A 20,161-nucleotide genomic window follows, 5' to 3' on the forward strand; every position below is an offset into this window, starting at 1 on the left:
GCTGATGAGGCTCCTAAAGGCCCTTAAAGGGGAAGTAGCACTAGAAATTTATAGCAATATAATAATAGTATTTCAGTCCAAATTATAACATTTTGAAATCCCAAAACAACATTTCTGTATGGATCCTACTAATAACATTTCATGCCCCAGAGCCTCTGCTCTTCCCTTATCAGCTCCACACAGGCACATATTTAACCCCTTATGCCTAGGTCCCTATGTCATTTAAAAAGGACTAGTTTGCTGCCCCTATGTAGTAACATTTCTATTTATTTTTTAAGTCATAACTCTAGATCATTGAGCTGTTTCTCTGTTATTCTGCCTATAAATGTATACATTTATTGACAACTGGATGTTCGGTTGAAAATCTAGCAGACATGTCAGATTTCGATCTAAGGGTGAAATCAAAAGCGGCAAGTCTATGGGTCATGAAAATATCTGGCAGTGCTCAGATGCCATATCAGTGCGGTCTGATATTCGCAGACTGTCAAAATGAAGAAGGTGGAGAAACTTTTTTCCCCAGGTATGAGAAAAACTGATGACACTTGGTCCAAACTCTGATCAAACTCTGTTCAAAATGAATTTTTCTCATACATGGAAGAATCGGACGTGTGAATTAGGCCTTACCTTCTACAAAAAAGTTATATGGACTTGGACATTACGTGGATGCCACTTATATATTTTGGAGTTTGATATTCTTTATTGGTTGCTGTAGGTTCCATTGGGTTGCCTTTTTTTTTTTGCTCCAAAATACTGACCCAAGAATAAAAAAAGGCAGGATTTTGGTGTTGTGGTTTTGCAAGAAGGTGTGACATAGGTGACAAGAAACAGGACAATGTTTAACCAACCAGAAGAGAGAGAGTTTCAGAGAGGAAAACTTTGAATGAAGAGGAAGAGTTTTAATGACACAGTTCCCGATATAAAAGGCGAGTATGCCAAAACGGGAGGAGATTTGGTGCTAAGTGAAGGAACGGGCAGAACGTGTATCCAAAAATTGAGGCCGAGTTGACTGGCAGCCGCAGAAGGCCCGAAAGCAGTGGGCTGTGGCATGCTTGTAAGCAGAATCCAGGCAGCACCAAGCAAGTTCCACAATCCAGACGATGCCGGTCAAGACTCCATCCACACTAAACAAGTACCGGAATCCAAATGATGCCAGTCACATTCCAAAAACCCAACTTGCACCGGTCAAGACCTGGAGTCCAGACTACGACTTGCGGACTAGTGGCCTCTCTAGGGCCCCTAGTAAAAGAAGCCATAATACAGTGATTTGCTTTAGTACCGGTATCAACCCCTTTATCAGAAGTAATAAGAATGTGTAACAAGAGATTACTATAGTAGCTACAGGGTACCTGACGATTCTTTGTACATTTTTTATCTTATGTTTCGTGCTGTAACTACCTTTTTTAACATGAATTGTCATTGCATAGTTACTACAATTCCCACCAGATCAGGGAAATAAATTGTTTCATAGGTTACGTCCACTTGTCCGTCCGGTCACCTGCTTAGGTTATGACACATTATGATTTTACACTTCAATATGTAAGTTAATTATTATCAAGATAATTTAGTTGCTTTACATATTTGGTCTCCTCTGATTCATCCCAACACATTTGTTCAGTTTACGGACAAATTCAAAGTCGATAAAATATGACGCGTGTACACACCGTGATACATGTACTGGTTGTGGGTCTCCGACCTGAACTCAACAGCCTCATATATGTCTATGAAGCAGTGAAATTTGGGTCAGGAGACCCGGCCGTGACCAGTCCACGTATCATGGATTTCTGAATTCGCCATAGAAGTGATTTACACATGCTAACATGGGATGATTTTTTTCCCCAATTTTACACCACAAAAAAAGTTTACCAACCTCATACAGCCAAGAGGATGAATACAGCACACCGACACTGCAGAGCGCATTGTGAAACCATCAATGTGTAAACTCTGCTTTCTATTCACAAGGCTGCATACAGTGTGCTGTCGCGGTCGCTGTCACTGTCTCTCTGCAGAGTTGTCCATAACAATTCCTGGTACCAATTCCACATTTCACCTAGTTCAGACATGGCTGACTTACCAGTTTGGCAAAACAGTGATAATTCATACAGAAAAAGGCTTTACTGCCACATGCCATTTTATAACAATAATAATATACCATCCTTTGCAATTATTTTACAAGTCTCCAAGTAGAAATACCAGTTGTGCCAGTGGAACGGCCCCCAGACGCAGGGCAGCGGGGTACTCGGTACAGGGTCTCTCGATTCTAGGAATGTCACGGTGGCCCTGCTAAGGGGCGCCCAATAAAAGGTGTAGGTGATGGTGTAGGTTGCAGTAAATGACGAGGACACAGGATTCCAGTCTCTTTACCTTTTTTCTGAAGGCTTCGGCATCCACAATCCAGAGCACTGCTAACAGGGCTGGCTGGGACCGGCCGGTCCAAAGGCACATCCAGAGTTCCCTTTACAGGTGGAAATCAGTAGCTTTCCTACTAGCACCTGTGTGTTGTAGTACCTCCCTGCTGAGCACCACGGGATAGTCCTCACAACTGTCGTGTATGTTTCAGTTCTTTCTCTCCGTCCCCCAGATGATATGGCTAGGACGCACCCGTATGACGAGGTAGGCCTGGAGTTATTTTATAGGGACCCTAGAGATGCCCCTCTCCCACATTTGCCTCCGTTGTCTTCATTAGGTGTAAAAGGTGAGACAGCCAACCTAAAGTTAACTGCCCTGCCGTAGTTCAAAGTAATGCGTAGAGCCTATTACCTCCTCGGCGTTCCAAGCCCCCGGCTACGCGCCTCAGAAGGATGTTGCCGATCTTGGGGCACGACTCCTTCTGGTTCTATCGCCTTTGTGCTGTGATCTCGTTTCTCACTTCTCCACAATATACTTCGCTTCGTGTCCTTCCTTAGGAGACTGCCGCTATATGGTACAGGCACGGCTCCGTAACGATCTGTCTGTGCTAGGCCGCTGTCAGGATCCCACCCCTGACAGGTCCTCTCTTGAACTCTCCCAAGCTCCTTTCTAGCTAACTTCCTATCCAACCCCCAGTTTTACCCATGTGTGAGGAGTGGCCTAGTAGATAGGACCTTTTGCTCCCCATGGCGGCCGGTGTGAAGTGTAATGTGTGACTGTGATACCTGGCAAGGTGAACTCTTTAATACAGATGTACCATCACTCCCCCTGGTGGAAGAGCGACATTACTGCAACGACCAGACTCTGGGGTGCTGCACTCCCCACCCCCGTTAAATCCAGTACTCCCGGACTGGGAAAAGAAGAACAACAATACATGTTAGTAAAAGACATACAAATTTTTGAAATGCTATGAACAAGTAAATATAACAGTGCTTCCCTTTATGGGAGGTGAGGACACTTGAACGTTGTGAAAGTCTTGTTCATGCACAGTTCATGACTCCCAGTTCAGTGGGTGCAACCTTGAAACAGCAGGGATCCCGGCTAAACAAAGGGATCCCTTTTGAAAGCTTTGGAGCAATTCACTGTCCATTACTCCATTGTCCATTTTTTAAATCTGTAACAAAGATATTTACACAAACAATTTCAACCAAATAGCAGCTATCGTTAATATTTCCAAGTTTTGTAGCAAAGTGGGGTTTGATTCTTGGTGCTACTTGTAGACTTCCGCAGTGCAGGGGTTGCTATTGACCCAACAGGGCCCGCTGCGCTTGCTATCGCTGGTGTAGTGCACTGTCTTCTAGCTACACTTCTAGTGAGTCTGGGTAGCACTAGTATGCTGGAGCTCTCAGGGCTACTGCTACTAATTTTGGGCATGGCAGATTCACCGATAGCAGAGGGAGGACTTGCCGGTTCAGCTGCTGGCATGGCATCCTCTGGTGGGGTCTGCTGTGATTGCGGTTCCGGATGATCTGGCATCACAGTTGGTTCTGGCGGCTTCAGCTGGCGAAACGTTAAAACAGGTACCACGATGGCCTGGTTTATTTGAGTCCAAGACTGGGGAAAATCGCCAAGAACAGTGTGTATCATCTTCTCCTCTTCTACAGGTGGAGAGGTTCCTGGATCTGTTTCCCTCTCTCTCAACTTATCAGGGCATATTTTAAGGTGGTCTCTGGATATTGCTGTTGAGGTTTCTTCTCCATCTTTGCTGATGAGACAGACCTTCGTATTGTCAAAATCGGATGGCAGGATGGTGTACGGTTCCGCTTCCCATTGGTCGTCAAGCTTGTGTAACCTCCTCTTCCGTTTGAGTACTTGCTCACCGGGTGACAAGGGAATTGCACGATCATGCTGGTTGTAGTCCCGTTCTTGCCCTGGGCATAGCGCGTCCCAGGGACCCGGCGGCACATCAGAGCACTATGTCACAAGGTAAAGCACTTTAATTTCCACTCTGACTGCTGCCTGTTTTTGATATTGGAGACAGATTTAAAACGTTCATTTTGTATTATAACTACTGTCTCTCACCGGTCATTAACATTTACTTTGTGGGCTTACTAATGGCTGTCTGCATGGTTATATACCCTGGTATAGCATTCAGTATAACATGCAGCCCTCCGGCTTAAGCAGTAGTGTATGGCTCAATCAGGCATTGAAAGTCTAATAGTACCTTTTGGTTAGAATTGAATACGACTTTCTATCTCATACACTGTATATTATTTGTGCTTCCTGCCTTTCAATATTTTCGAATGTGTGACCGTGTGTCCTGGACACGTTTATTTATTTCTTTACATTCCGGCACCTTCTGATATCACCTTGCATGGTGCCGGCGTGTATGTCTTTTTGGCTGTACTCTACCTATTTACACTTTTGTCCTAAAACATTGTATTTATATATGTTTAATAAAATTTGATTTGTTAATTGTATGAACTCCCTCTGGCTATTTCATGATCTCTTGAGACACATACCATTTTCTGGGCTTCAATGTAGTTGCTGTAGGGATTTCACTCACTCAGGTGCGACGGCTGACACTTAGGAGGCAGGTTCCAACAAAAGTTCAAGGGTTTATTGCTTCATAAACCAGTTTAGCATAAACAGGAAAAATAAATAGCCTTTAACTCAGGCAAAAGGGAAAAACAACTGTCCATTCCTTCAGGCTCAGTGCTGGAGCCTAACACACTGGAGGCTAGCAGATCCACACATATCCCGACCCTGTGTTAAGGGTTAGCCTGTCTTATATAAAGCTAACCACACCCAGTAACCCATCACATGATTAGCCATGTGGTCTGACATCACCACAGGTCCTGAACACACATATATACATGGTAATATACAATCAAGAAATACTCCGGGCTACATTACAGCAACAAGGCACTTATGTGGCACATACCTCCCATCGACTACACACCCTTTAGCCATGCTACATTGCCCATTATTTATTTGAACATAGAGATTCTAGTTTATGTTGCTCCCCTTTGAGCAAAACTTTTTGGTATACATCGTGAATAAACAGTTTGCCTCTCCCCTTCCACAGCTGTTGTGTCTCTTGTGGATCATCCGGGCCGGGATGCAAACCTGCCTGCGTCAGGAGCTCTTTCACCCGACGGACCGCGGGGTCACCATCCTGGGTCTCTGCCCATCCGTGGTGGGGCAGGGGATTCAGCGTGGCGTCCTGCTTGTTCTTGCGCCTGTTCTCCACATGATGGGAACACTGGGTGGCCTTGGGGCGATGGAAAGCGGGCAGCTCTACCTCTTCAAGTGCCTTCGGGTCTTCTCCCATTTCTGGCAAGTTGGGCATCCGGGACAATGCATCGGCATTCGCATTCTTGTGCCCTGCCCGGTACTTGATGGTGAAGTCATAATTGGACAGCCGGGCCATCCACCGCTGTTCCAAGGCACCAAGTTTTGCTGTGTCCAAATGTATTAGTGGATTATTATCCGTGAAGACGGTGAATTTTGCTGAGGCCAGGTAGTGCTTGAACCTCTCCGTCACTGCCCAAACGATGGCGAGGAATTCCAGCTTAAAGGAACTGTAGTTATCAGGCAGGGGCGGACACAGACTGCAGAGGGCCCCTGTGCAAGAAATTTTCCTGGGCCCCCCCCCCCCATACTGCAACAAAGTTATGTAAACATATAGGTTGTAATATTTATTATCTGTTTAGAACACAACTATCAAATCTAAATAATAAATTCACGTTCAATATTACACAACTGAATATAACACAAAGCAGTCATCTATAAAGCTGTGCCGCCACATATAATGCTCCATACAATTCATTATGGCCCCATAGATGCTCCATATAACGCTGTGCCGCCACATATAATGCTCCATAGTCCATACAATTCATTATGGCCCAGATGCTCCATATAATGCTGTGCCGCCACATATAATGCTCCATACAATTCATTATGGCCCCATAGATGCTCCATATAACGCTGTGCCTGTGCCGCCACTTATAATGCTCCATACAATTCATTATGGCCCCATAGATGCTCCATATAACGCTGTGCCGCCACATATAATGCTCCATAGTCCATACAATTCATTATGGCCCAGATGCTCCATATAATGCTGTGCCGCCACATATAATGCTCCATACAATTCATTATGGCCCCATAGATGCTCCATATAACGCTGTGCCTGTGCCGCCACATATAATGCTCCATACAATTCATTATGGCCCCATAGATGCTCCATATAACGCTGTGCCGCCACATATAATGCTCCATACAATTCATTATGGCCCCATAGATGCTCCATATAACGCTGTGCCTGTGCCGCCACATATAATGCTCCATACAATTCATTATGGCCCCATAGATGCTCCACATAACGCTGTGCCGCCACATATAATGCTCCATAGTCCATACAATTCATTATGGCCCAGATGCTCCATATAATGCTGTGCCGCCACATATAATGCTCCATACAATTCATTATTACCACATAGATGCTCCATCCATAATATGGAGCATCTATGGGGCCATAATGAGTAATGGAGCATTATATGTGGCGGCACAGCTTTATATGGACTCCCTCCCTATAAAGCTGTGCCGCCAGATATAATAAATGCTCCAATTCATTATGGCCCACATAGATAGATGCTGAGTGACTGATGCTCCGTCCATATATAACGCCTGTGCCGCTCCAATTCATTATGGCCCCGGGCCCGGCCCCCAGGGCCCCATAGATAGATGCTGAGTGATGCTGCTCCGTCCATATATAACGCCTGTGCCGCCACATATAAATGCATACTCACCTTGGCTCGACTCTCGTCTCTGCCCGCCCGCTGGTCCTCACCGTCCCGTCTCTCCGCACTGACTGATCAGGCAGAGGGCGGCGCGCACACTATACGTCATCCGCGTCACCGCGTGCCCTCTGACCTGAACAGTCAGAGCGCAGAGACGGGGCGGGAAGATGGAGCGGCGCGTGGATCATGGACAGGTAAATATACTCACCTCCTGCTCCTGGCTCCTTCTCCCAGACCCGGACTGTGGACAGATCATGGTCTCCGCAGACTCCGGGCAGTGGCGGGCGCCGGGCACGGCAGCTTCTGAGGCTGCTCCAGCGGTCATGTCACTCGCCGGCCCGGCGCTCATTACAGCAGGAAATTCAGGAATGATGATCCACGCGTCGCAGCGGCAGGCAGGCTGCAGTGCAGCAGCACAGTCACGACTCACGAGTCACAACAATTGTCGATTGCCGACGTGCCGTGCATGTCCGTCGGGTCGGGCCCCCTCCCCGCTCTGGGCCCCGGTGCGGCTGCACCGGTTGAACCGGCGGTATGTCCGCCCCTGTTATCAGGGTTCCTTTCAGTGGGACGAAGTTTCCTGCTGACGTAAGCGATTACCCTCTCCTTGCCTTTCTGGACCTGGGACAACATGGCTCCCAGTCCCACGTTGCTGGCATCGGTATACAGCACAAACGGTTAGTCATATTCAGGGTAGACCAGTACCTCTTCTCCCGTCAGCGCCAACTTTAATCAAGTGAAGGATCTCTCCAGTACATCGTTCCAATCAAATGGGGTATTCTTACTCTTGGTTTTCTTGGATTGGCCCACCAACAGGTCTTGCAATGGCGCGGCCTTCTTGGTGAAGTGCTTGATAAACCTCCTGTAGTAGCCTACCAACCCAAGGAACTGCCGGACTTCATGGAGGTTGCCGGGCTTCGGCCAGTCTTTGATCACAGTGACCTTGTCAGGGTCTGGGGCCACCCCTTCGGCACTCACTACATGGCCTAGGTACTGCACCTTGGGTTTTAGCAGATGGCATTTGGACGGTTTTACCTTTAGGCCAAAGTTGGACAGGGCTTCGAACACCTCGGCCAGGTGCTTCAGGTGGTCCTCATAAGTCTTGGAGAAGACAATGACGTCGTCCAGATATAGCAACACGGTTTCAAAGTTCTTGTGCCCCAGACAGCACTCCATCATCCTCTGGAACGTTCCCGGGGCATTGCACAATCCGTAGGGCATGTAGTTGAATTCACAGAGACCCATCGGCATCGTGAAGGCCATCTTTTCCTTGTCCGCCTCTGCCACGGGAACCTGCCAGTACCCACTGGTGAGATCCAAAGAAGAGAAGTAATTAGCAGATTTTAAAGCAGCCAAGGACTCCTCTATCCTGGGCAGTGGGTATGCATCCTTGTGCATAACGCGATTTAGCTGCCTATAATCAACACACATCCTCATTGTGCCATCCTTCTTCCTGACGAGGACTAATGGAGCTGCCCAGGGGCTACAACTGTCTCTCACTACCCCAGCCTCCTTCATCTCTCGCAACATGTCTTTGGCACACTGATAATGAGCTGGGGGTACAGGACGGTGTCTCTCTTTTATGGGTGGATGATCTCCTGTGGGGATATGATGTTGAATCCCTTTTACCTGCCCGAAATCTAGGGGGTGCTTGCTGAATACCCGCTCATACTCATGAACCACCCTGTAGGCCCCCTGTTTCTGGTGAGATGGGGTAGAGTCAGTACCCACTTGCAATTCCCGACAACAATCTTTCAGTTGCCCTGCATAGCCGTTGTTCTCCGCCGGATTGGACGGGACCAAGGGTCCGAGTGCCTGTATCACACTATTATTAACAGTAAACAGTTTGGCAAGTGTGGCATACTTGGTTAGGTGGACTTCTTCCTCTCCACAGTTAAGAACACGTACTGGCACCCTCCCCTTGCGGACTTCAACCACCCCTCTGGCTGTCAGGAGGGTAGGCCTATTATCTGAATATACAGGTTCTACCAGGGCCTGATAGTCTTTACCCCTGAGGCCTATTGCTGCCAGACACCATATTAACATTTCACTCCTGGGGGGTATCGCAATGGGGTTTGAATCACTCACTGTGACACGGCCAATTTCACCACCAGTCAGCTCTACCTGCTGTCTCTGCATCAGAGCTCTGATTTCTTTCTGCAGGGCACGTTGTTCACTGTAACCAGCTGTTTCTGCTACCTGCTGTAACAAGACAATAACCTCTGCAAGACAATTTTCTATGACATTAGTACCAATGGTCATCATGGGATTACATTCACGTCGGTCAATATCAACAATTACAATCCCTTGGGCCTCCAATTCTACCCGCCCCACTTTAATGGTGACCTCTTTGTACCCCACTTGTGGCAATGGCTGACCATTACTGGCTATTATGGTGAGATCATCATCGGGGCCACGAGTAATGTCGGTGTCCTCCCAATAATGTTTATAAAGGATGTAAGGCATAGTCGTCACCTGAGAACCGGTGTCCAGCAGGGGTTGCTCGTTTAAATGACAGTATCTTGCAAGGTGGCCCACCTGGTGGCAGCGGCGGCAGATAGGTCGTCCGTCCCGATGAAAGCGATTGTCGTCTCTGCCTCTGGTCAGCGGAATCCTCCTCTGTCGCTGCCAAGGGACATCCTCCGGTCTGGAAGCCAGCTGGATCTTCTCTTTGGGGGCCTCCTGTAGGGACTGTACGGTCCGGGCTAGGGCAGCAACGCTCTTGGTCAGCTCCTGCATCTGGAGGCGTAGTCCTGCAAGGGAATCGTCTTCCAGGGTCTGGGCATCGACCTCAGCAGAAACTGGAGCATCTGGCACAACCTCCTGGTGGTACGTGAGAGCTTGATGCCTGGGAAGTACTGCACGGATGGGCTGTCGCTCCTGTAGCACCTGGATGGCCTTATCTTTGAATTGCGCAAACGTCAGGTCTGGATTCTGCATGGCCAGGAAGTGCAGTTGGGCCCTTTGGTGACTGCACAGGAGCCCCTCGATGAACCGCTCCTTTAGGAGTTTATCCTCATCTTGCATGCTGTATGGGTCATTCTGCTTGATGGCTTGCAGTGCCTCCTGGAGATTAAGGGCATAGTCCCGTAAGCTATCCTGCGGCCTCTGCTTGCACCCATAGAACGTCAATTTAATTTCTGTAGCGGTGCGGGTGTCAAAGGTGGTTTAAAGCTTTGCAAAGACCTGCTGCGCAGTTCTCTTATCCGCGGCGGGCCAGGACTTCACTTCTCTCAGAGCCGCTCCAAAGAGTTGGCCTGTTACCATATGAACTTTCTGAGGCTCTGTCAGGGGATAAAACTCAAGCAGGCTGCAGATCCCCTCTTTAAAGTCAGTTAATGTATGTGATTCTCCAGAGTATCGCGGGAGCCAGGCTGCTCCAGGTAGGTACGGCATGGAGAAGGGCATTATGGCTGCTGTAGCCGCGGCAGTATCCGGCTGGCTGATGGGGGCAGCAAGCTCTGCGGGACCCGGCGGTGGTACAAGGCCCGCGGCTGTGCCCACTGTGGGGCCCGGAGGTGCCTCTGAGTCTGCGGCTGCGACCGCCGCCACCGCTCCTCCTGGATCAGACATGGCCGCTCCTCCCCTCTGCTAACCTGGTGGAAGTCGGGGTTCCTCTTCCGGAATCGGCACCTCACCGCGTCTTCTTGCCCTGCGCTCTTTTCGTCCGGCTCCGCCCACGGAGCTATGGCTCCTCCCCTCGTGCTCCACACGGCTCGGCGATGGCGGATTTTGGCGGCAAATAGCAATACACAGTCTTTGCAGTAAATCATGATTCAAGCACAATTCAGTCACAGTTCCAAGGCACACATGACCTGATTCCTCAGGCTTAAGCAGATCCTGTTCGTGACACCAAGTTGAAGTAGCCCCCAGATGCAGGGCAGCGGGGTACTCGGTACCGGGTCTCTTGATTCTAGGAATGTCACGGTGGCCCGACCCGGTCCGTGCCCCTGCTAAGGGGCGCCCAATAAAAGGTGTAGGTGATGGTGTAGGTTGCAGTAAATGACGAGGACACGGGGTTGCAGTCTCTTTACCTTTTTACTGAAGGCTTTGGCATCCACAATCCAGAGCACTGCTAACAGGGCTGGCTGAGACCGGCCAGTCCGAAGGCACATCCAGAGTTCCCTTTGCAGGTGGAAATCAGTAGCCTTCCTACTAGCGCCTGTGTGTTGTAGTACCTCCCTGCTGAGCACCACGGGATAGTCCTCACAACTGTCATGTATGTTTCAGTTCTTTCTCTCCGTCCCCCAGATGATATGGCTAGGAAAACGCGAGCAACGAGTACACTCGCTCATCATTATTGACTATAAATAATTTACAGTATATGAAGTAGTAACAAACACTCAATGACCATGCTGAAACAAGAAATCTATGTCCGGGCTAAAGAGAGAACTAGAATTAGCAAAGTGGTAAACACGGCAAGGAATAATAGTTGTATGGCTACATATCAAATAGTATCTGTGTTCTAGTGTGGAATAATCCTCAGGACACAGGGTCCATAATGGATTCAGTCGGTACAAAGGGCTAAATGGGAATGCTCCGCTGCTTTTAACACTGGTAACGCATTCAATAGGCTAAAAACAAGTCATGAATAGTACCTTTGGGAGTTAGAACAGCTGATCTGTTGCCTCTATTGATTTTCCAAGAGGGCACGATGATGCGGTAAGAAGCAGCCCTGAGGAAGAAAACAGTTGTTTTCGAAACGCGTTGGTTTGTTTTGGTCCTTACCGCGATCCGTACTCAATCCAGCGGTCACGTGGGGCGGTCACCTGGTTCACGCGTCACGTAGGTCCCGTATGCGCCGCTCACACCAGTCACTCGTTGTAGCGTCGCCGACCATAGACGGTGCATCTCCGCCCCCAGCTGGACCTCTATACTCGGAGTTGCTGTTACTGGCCGGAACAGCCCCCCGGGATCAATACTCTCTTAAGACTTCTTACCGCATCATCGTGCCCTCTTGGAAAATCAATAGAGGCAACAGATCAGCTGTTCTAACTCCCAAAGGTACTATTCATGACTTGTTTTTAGCCTATTGAATGCGTTACCAGTGTTAAAAGCAGCGGAGCATTCCCATTTAGCCCTTTGTACCGACTGAATCCATTATGGACCCTGTGTCCTGAGGATTATTCCACACTGGAATACATATCGTGTGAGGTTATCACACTCATCTATTTCAAGTGCTTGGGCATTTTTTGGGGTTTACCAGCGCGAATTTTATTTATTTATTTATTCTACTCATTCTTTTACAATCTTGTGGGGATTGTTTAAATTCTGCAGCAGGTAATTACACCCTTCACCTCCAGTGCCGCTTTCATTCTCTATATAGAAGTATCTGTGTTCTACTGCTGGAGTGGTGCCGAACCCCGACACACGTTTCAGCAAAGAAGGAGACTGGAAAATGACTCAGTCATACAAGCTATGCTCCTCTGGGAACCGTTGATCTGTGATGGTCCAGGTACCGACCACCACTGTACAAGGTAAGACCATCAGCTAGATGTTATAGCTGCAGGTCATTATGGAGAGGTCCGTGCAGCAATACAAAATCACGTTAACTTGCTCTCTGATGTATCAGTAGTGTGGTAAATGGTGCCAGGCAAGTTTTTTTTTTTGCAAATCGTAAATTGTATCTCAAAATGTTTGAATTCAGTTGAAACGGCAAATTTCGACTCAAACTCAATCCTCCACTGATCAAACCACTAATCTTTACTGGTAACATAAAGCCAAAAAATGGAAAATCTCAAAAATTTTCACCACACAAGGTTTCAAAGGTTTTTAATGTAACTAATAACATTATCCAAAGCCAGCTTTCCAGATACCACATCATTAAAGAGGTTGACAATATCATGGAAGCCGTCTTTAACATGATACCATGTGAAAGGGACTCCATTGTTCTTCAGACGGTTCTTGTAGAGTATCCCATCATCTCGGAGAACATCAAACTCACATGGTAGTATGTAGGCCTGTGGTAATTGCTGGATTACAGCATCATCAGACAACAATGGGGAACATGGAAGGTCAATAGTTATCTTAACTTTCTCATAAACATCTTTATTAAAGGGCGCCATGATGTGAGGTTTGCAGCCTTTGTCCTTAAATTCCTCAGAACTCAACCATTTACTTAATTTTTGTCTTTTTTCAGGAGGAACATGGCTGCCCTTTCTCATTTCTTCTGACAAAGAAGGATCGCCACCTACATAGCTAATTAAGTAGAATAGAGCATTTTCTTGGAGTAACAATGGGACCATCTTGTTTTGTTGGTACGAGGGAAATTAAAATCCGCCATCTGAACCACTGGGTATATCAGCACTTGGGCAAGAGGCTTTGGAATATCTGATCTCCCCACAAGAGCTTGGCAAACTCCAGCTGTAAGATTGCCCCCGGCACTGTCTCCACATATTATAACAGAAGATGGATCGACTCCATGTACTTGTGCCGTCTTCAGAAACTGAACTGTAGCCTGGAAACAGTCATCAAAAGCAGCCGGGCATTTGTGTTCTGGTGCTAGGCGGTACCTACAAAAATTGTAAAAAAAAATGAAGTATGTCTCAATGAAAAAGAGCCATTTTCAAGCTAAGTCCCTCAGATCGAGTGACATTTTTGTAGCTACTTTCGGCCCTAAGTGATAGTGGTCCTGAGCTGGGAATCCTCTGTACAAGGACAGACGTTGTCTGAAGCAGGTAGCACTGCTCTTTCATTACGCTATTTTAGTTGAAATGCATGAACATAGCCTTCGATTTCCCAAAATGGGAGCTGAAATTTGAGTTATTGCCTTGGACATTTTCTGTATTTTTTTTTGCTTTTTAATCGATTACCCCTCCAGGCATTTTATATGAAAATGAATAGAGTCACAGAAGTTCCTCCCTTAAAAAAAATCAGATTTCAACTATGATCAGCTTTAATTGAATTGGTTGCTTTAGACAACTCAGTTTTATCCACACTAATTGTCACTATACCTGCAACCTGAAGTGGTAAAAATCCAATATCATCATCACTCCTTCATTAGATCAATTACAAAAAAAATCAGGAAATGTTAGAGTAATGTTGCCACCTTACCCAACAGAGACAACCACGGCTCCGAAATTCTTGGTTAGATGTCGGCATAAACTTTCATAGGAGTCTAAACCAAATAAACAAGAGATTAGTTATTAGGATCCATTCTACTATCAGTGTCATAGAGATTCTCAGGATCCATTCTATCAGGAATCGTTAAAAAATGGCCGTAATAATTTATCATATTTAGTTAACTAGATGATACTGGATGTTGCTAGCCACAAGAGAAAGCCGGGTACATAAAAGTGAAAATGGGGTCTCCTGTTTCTCCTTTCCATTGCAGTGTTGCTGATTATCAACGTGTGCCACCAAGCCTCCTTTCCCTTGCAAGGTTGTAAAGAGGTCAAAAACCGTACCAAAACCCACTTACAAATAAGTGGACTGCCACCATGACAGGCCCTTGCTGAAGCTGTTTTGGGACAGTTCCTTTTGGGTTAGGCTTGGTTGACCACTTCTGTGATGGGCGGCTTGCCCCATTCTGGTTAAGCACTTATTACATTATTTATATTACATGCAATACTCATGCTGATTTGTGCATACATATGAATAAATATTTGAGGGGCCAGTGGATGTTTAGTGATCAGTATGAGTGCCTCCTGGATGAAGGAGGACCAGGTCAGTATGCCTGATAGGGTTATGGGATGACGATCTTAATACATAATGCTGCCCCAAAATATGATATAATAAAAATTGACAGTTAAACAAACATAATGTTTTTATGGATGGAGATAGGTAAATGGCCAAAATAGTGAAATGTTAGGCTCACCTGGAGAGGTGGATTCATGAAGCCACTGGTACAGGTGTAGTCACAGACACAGGGCATGTGAAATAGTGAGGACTTGGAAACCAGGCTATGATGAAAGGCAGAATAACAAGGGGGCAAGATTTGTTCACAGAACAATTGGAAAATGGCAGGTCTGAAGAAGCACTCAGATGTATGTAAGGCTACGTTCACATTTGCGTTGCGTCGGGCGCACCCGCAGCGACGCATGCGTCATGCGCCCCTATATTTAACATGGGGGCGCATGGTCATGCGTTGTGTTGCGTTTTGTGACGCATGCGTTTTTTGGGCGCAAGCGTCAGGGCGCAGAGGACGCAGCAAGTTGCATTTTTTGTGCGTCAAAAAACATGCCAAAAAAGGACGCATGCATCACAAAACAATGCGTTTTGCATGCGTTGTGCGTTGCGTCGCCGATGCGTCGCCGACGCAATGCCCAACAACGCGAATGTGAACGTAGCCTAAGAGAATCCACAGCAGGATCCAACATAATGTGAACAGACTCTATTAGAAGAGGGTGATGCTTATAGCAAATGATGGGTTAATCATCAGGTAACAAGAGGAGAGTTAAGCAGCCTGATAGAGGGTTTGTAGAAATTGCAGGAGTTTGCAAGGATGAATACAACAGACGTCAATGCATGGTGGCAAACTCCAAACAAACAACTGGACATTTTACTGTCTCAATTCTAGAGACAGATTGTTTCCAAGAGAGCCCTGAAAGGCCTTGGGAGGTGATGTCACTGAGGAATTTCGGAGCACTTGTAAGACCTGAAGTGGAGCACAACAAATGGTGGTGGCCATAGGGGATAGTGGCTGAGCTCTTCCCTCAAGATGAGACCATTGCGTAAGAGCGTGCATGTTTATGGAGGAGTTGGGAAAAACGTCTTTTGGAAAAGGTAATCAACCAACAGCTATAATATGTGTGCAGCGCCCCAGAGTCCTTGTTGTTGCAGTAATATTGTTCTTCCACCAGGGGGAGTGATATTACGTCTGAGGGCAATAAAGGAGATCTTCTTACCTGGTATCACAAACCACACAACACACTTCACACTCCAGGCCACCAGGGGGAGCTATGCTTCTATCTATTAGGGCACTCTTCACAGTTAGGTAAAACTGGTAGTCTGGATAGGAAGCGAGGCAGAAGTGAGCTGGGCTTCACCCAGTGAGCTGCGATCTGAGCTCCACTCAGTCAGAAGAGGACGAGGGTCCACGGAGCTGCGCCTGCCCCATATGTGGCAGCATCCTAAGAAAGAGACATTAGAAAGGAATTGTATTGTAGTGTGTGAGAAACTAAGTCATAGCAAAAGGAGTAGAAACCAGGGGGAGTTCTGCCCTGTGAAAGGCTGCCTCCTTCCGGTGGCCAGCATACCGAGGGAGTAAGGATCTCTATGCTTTACTTCAGAGACTGGCAGGACAGTTAATTCCACGTTAGCTGCCCGACCTTATACCCAGGAGGCACGGTGGCAACTTGTGGGGGCCGGGGCGTGATAGAGTCCCTGTAAAAAGCCTCAGGCCATCAGTCATACGGGTTTGTCCTATCCTATCCATCAGGGGGACAGAGAGAAAGAGACATTACATCTACAACAGTTGTGAGGACCTTACCGAGAAGCTCAGCAGGGAGGTACTACAACACACAGGCGCTAGAGGAAGGCTATTGATTTCCACCTGGATAAGGGGACTCTGGATTTGCCTTCAGACCGGCCGGACTCTGCCTACCCTGTGGTCCGTACCCTGGATTGTGGACACTGAAGCCTTCAGTAAAAAGGTAAAGAGACTGCAACCTTGTGTCCTCGTTCTTCACTGCGCCTTACATCATTCACCATCACCATCTACACTTCTGGGAAGCCCTGGGGATAAACTTCACCAGTGGAAAGGTATATCATCTAGCTGCCACAACATCTCCCCAGCGGACCCCTCACAGCAGCGTCGGTCACCCTGACCGAATACCACAAGTAGCGTCACGAACATTATTCCCACAGGGCCCGTACAGTAGTGCACATAATGTCTGACGAACATAATGTGAAAACTGATATTGTTATCTAGAAGCAGCATTTCTATACACACATCATCTGATGGGATTTTCTATGACTGATTCCGACATAAAACCAAATAGAAAAAAGTCCCAAATATGTTTTGTGCTACATTGGCAGCATTACAGATAAGATGTTATGAAATCTCATCAACGTGCTGCAGAGAAATTCCGCAGTATAAACCAATCATCACTTAGGATTCAAAATCCAGATTTCAGGAAATAGTTTCAGAAATGCCGGGAGCGTCTTTTGAAACATTTTGGGGGGGTTTCAGCATTTTTTAACATATTTTTTGTTAATTCAACAAGGAAGAATCTGCTGGGGGGTTTTCAAGCAAAAACACTGACAAAACTTTTAAAAAATAAGCCTGGCATCATTTGAGCTTCCCCATGGACTTGTATTATAAAGTGTGGAGCATTTGGAAAGAGGAAAGTGCCTGAAGGATGCTCAGGTCACTTCTTTTAAATCGGTTTGCGTCTTAGGAAATCTGATGTGGTTAAAAGAAGCTCAAAAGCCTCGACATATGAACAGAAAGTTTTTTGTATATTGAAAAACATAAGTTCATTCTTGTTTTGTGTTTCTGGGTGATTTTTTAAGGCAAGTTTCAGAACAGACTTGCTCCAATCACACCTCAAGAAGACATCATGCACATATACCCTTATACAGCTGAATGGATGAACCATCAGACAAATGAATAAGTAAGTACATCCCTTCATACAGTGGATCAATCTTTAAACCACAGAGTTTTATTAACTCCCCAATATTACCCAACATGAATCCTCCTCCATGAAAGAACATGACTCCTTTTCTACCACCAGCTGAAGGAGATCGATGTTGGTAGACTCTCACCGGCACGCCTCCAAATTGTAGGTCTTTTGTGAAGATCTTTGGATTCTCCTTCAGTTTAGGTTTTGATAATCTTTCTAGAAAATTAATAGGTCCTGCGACGTTCCATATTCCAAGTTTATCAAGAATCTTCCCCTGTAAAGAAACAAAAAAGTGAAAAATCGCTGAGACATGTCTGATGTTGATCCAAGTGTTGGATCAAAATAGACAATGCATGTCTATGGGTCCTTGGATAAATCGGACAACACTCGAATGCCATCCCAGTGAGGTCTGATTTTCAAGAACTGTAAACTGAGAAAAGATAGAGAATTTTTTTTCTCACATACAAGAAAAAGTTGGATGACACACTGATGAAACTTGGTCAGTTTTTCTTGTGTCTGAAAAAAAAACTGTGAATGATAGCAAGGAGAAAAACAATCCAAGTTTGATCTGTATTTTTGATCAGAGTTTCATCAGAGTTTGGTCAGTGTCAGTTTGTACCATCATTTTTCTGGTATGTATAAAAGAGGTTTTTCTAGTTTCTCTTTTCAAATAGTCCATGAAAATTGCACAGCACATGGATCACATTTGAGCACTATCCATTTCTATTACTAAGTCCACGTTCACACATTCAGTTTTTGGTTACTAGCTGGCGGCAAAATGCGCGTCGGGGTGAGGGGACGCCGAGCAGACCTTCAGGACCTCTAGCTACAGGTAATGTTCCCTCTCTTTTTAAGAATATAACTATTGTGGGCAGCATTGACTATCTCCCTTACAGCTATTATAGCATGGATATTGCATTTGATCTTTGGGATAGGTACTGCCCTAGGTTCTATTTATTTGCCAGTATCTGCTTATGAGGGGCATCTGTATGTTGACATTGTCTATATCTTGTTTTACATTGGTCATTGGTGGATCTTAAAAATATTTAGATACAACTTATACACAATCTCATTTACTAGAATCATTTTTATTTTACATTTGATCGGCTTTTTGGCACATCATTTGCATATTAGTGTTTATTCTAATCAATTTTGGTACAATACATTCATTACATGTCTCATACCAAAGAATGCCTGTTTTAAGCTATTTTGGAGGAGTGTTTTTTTTCCCCTGTATGTTGCTGCTTGCATATGATTGGTCAACATCATATAGAGGAAAAAAGTACAGACGCCCAGAGCCAAATCTATGGTAACACCCACCATGGACAAAAGATAAATTATATCCTAAAATTTACAAAATAATATTTCCTCAATATAGAAAACAAACTAAAATATACAGTGCCTTGAAAAATTATTCATACCCTGTGAAGATTTCCATTTTTTCATGTTACACCCACAAACTTAAGTGTTTTTCTTTCGACACTAAGTAGCATAAGTATATGCCTCCCCTCTGTGGTATTATATGTCTATGGCTTTCACATTTTCTATTAGGTTTTTTATACCAAAGCTTATTGGGTAATTCATTGTAAGATCACAACAAATAATTGCAAAGAATTAAGAATAAAAAGTGCCCATAACTAGAATTTTGCTACTGGAGTAAGAACAAGTAGGAAAACTAAGAAAACAAATCTTCAGATTCAGGCTATGGACTTACCAAGATGAATGAGCCAACAACAAACGTATAAGTTGTCCGAAGAAATTTAGGATTTGCAATCCCTGGTGGGTACTCCGCTTTCGAGGATTCATACCAGGTGACCCCAAAAAATATCAGAAGACCCAAGATAAGTAAAATGATGATTACTCCAAGCATTCTTTTGGCTTCTGTCCTTTCTGGCTTTCTCTCACTTTCTGGTTCCTTTAAGGGCTCATTTCCACATGCGAGTCACACGTCCGTATCTCGCATGTGGAAACCAAGCTCTGGCGCCGACACTTTGGAGCGGAGCGTGCAGCTCCATGTGTTCCTATGCGGCCGCACGCTCCGCTCTGGAGTGCCGGCGCCAGAGCTTGGTTTCCACATGCGAGATACGGACGTGTGACTCGCATGTGGAAATGAGCCCTAATAGTAATTGCCGTGTAGTAATTGCAGGGTAGAGGAGCTTTACCTCCTCTTATAGGAGAAGTGTCGCCCACAGGAGATTATAACTGAATGATAATAATAATATTTACATTGAAGTTACCAAATATTCAAGTGCAAACACACCTTCTCTGTACAGATCTTCTTACATTTCCTGCCCCAGCCTGCTGGCTCTTCCCTAGTTAGCACACCCAAAAAGAGACACAAATATTTAACCCCTGAAGCCCAGTGCTGCTTGTCATTTAACCCCTTAGTGACAGAGCCAATTTGGTACTTAACCCCTTAAGCCCCGAGGGTGGTTTGCACGTTAA

At 45.9% G+C, this 20,161-nt stretch overlaps 1 pseudogene across 1 annotated transcript; it reads right to left on the minus strand.

Annotated features, from left to right (window-relative positions):
* Nucleotides 1-12,913: 12,913 nt before the first annotated feature.
* LOC143764572 (arylacetamide deacetylase-like 4) lies at nt 12,914-19,698 on the minus strand (annotated as a pseudogene). The gene is made up of 4 exons (XR_013213223.1): nt 19,431-19,698; nt 17,747-17,990; nt 14,205-14,268; nt 12,914-13,663 (listed from the first exon to the last, which is right to left on the minus strand). The product of XR_013213223.1 is annotated as an arylacetamide deacetylase-like 4 (transcript).
* Between the last annotated feature and the right edge of the window lie 463 nt (nt 19,699-20,161).

The sequence above is a fragment of the Ranitomeya variabilis genome, chromosome 4 (assembly GCF_051348905.1).
Source record: "Ranitomeya variabilis isolate aRanVar5 chromosome 4, aRanVar5.hap1, whole genome shotgun sequence".
NCBI classification, from domain to species: Eukaryota; Metazoa; Chordata; class Amphibia; order Anura; family Dendrobatidae; genus Ranitomeya; species Ranitomeya variabilis.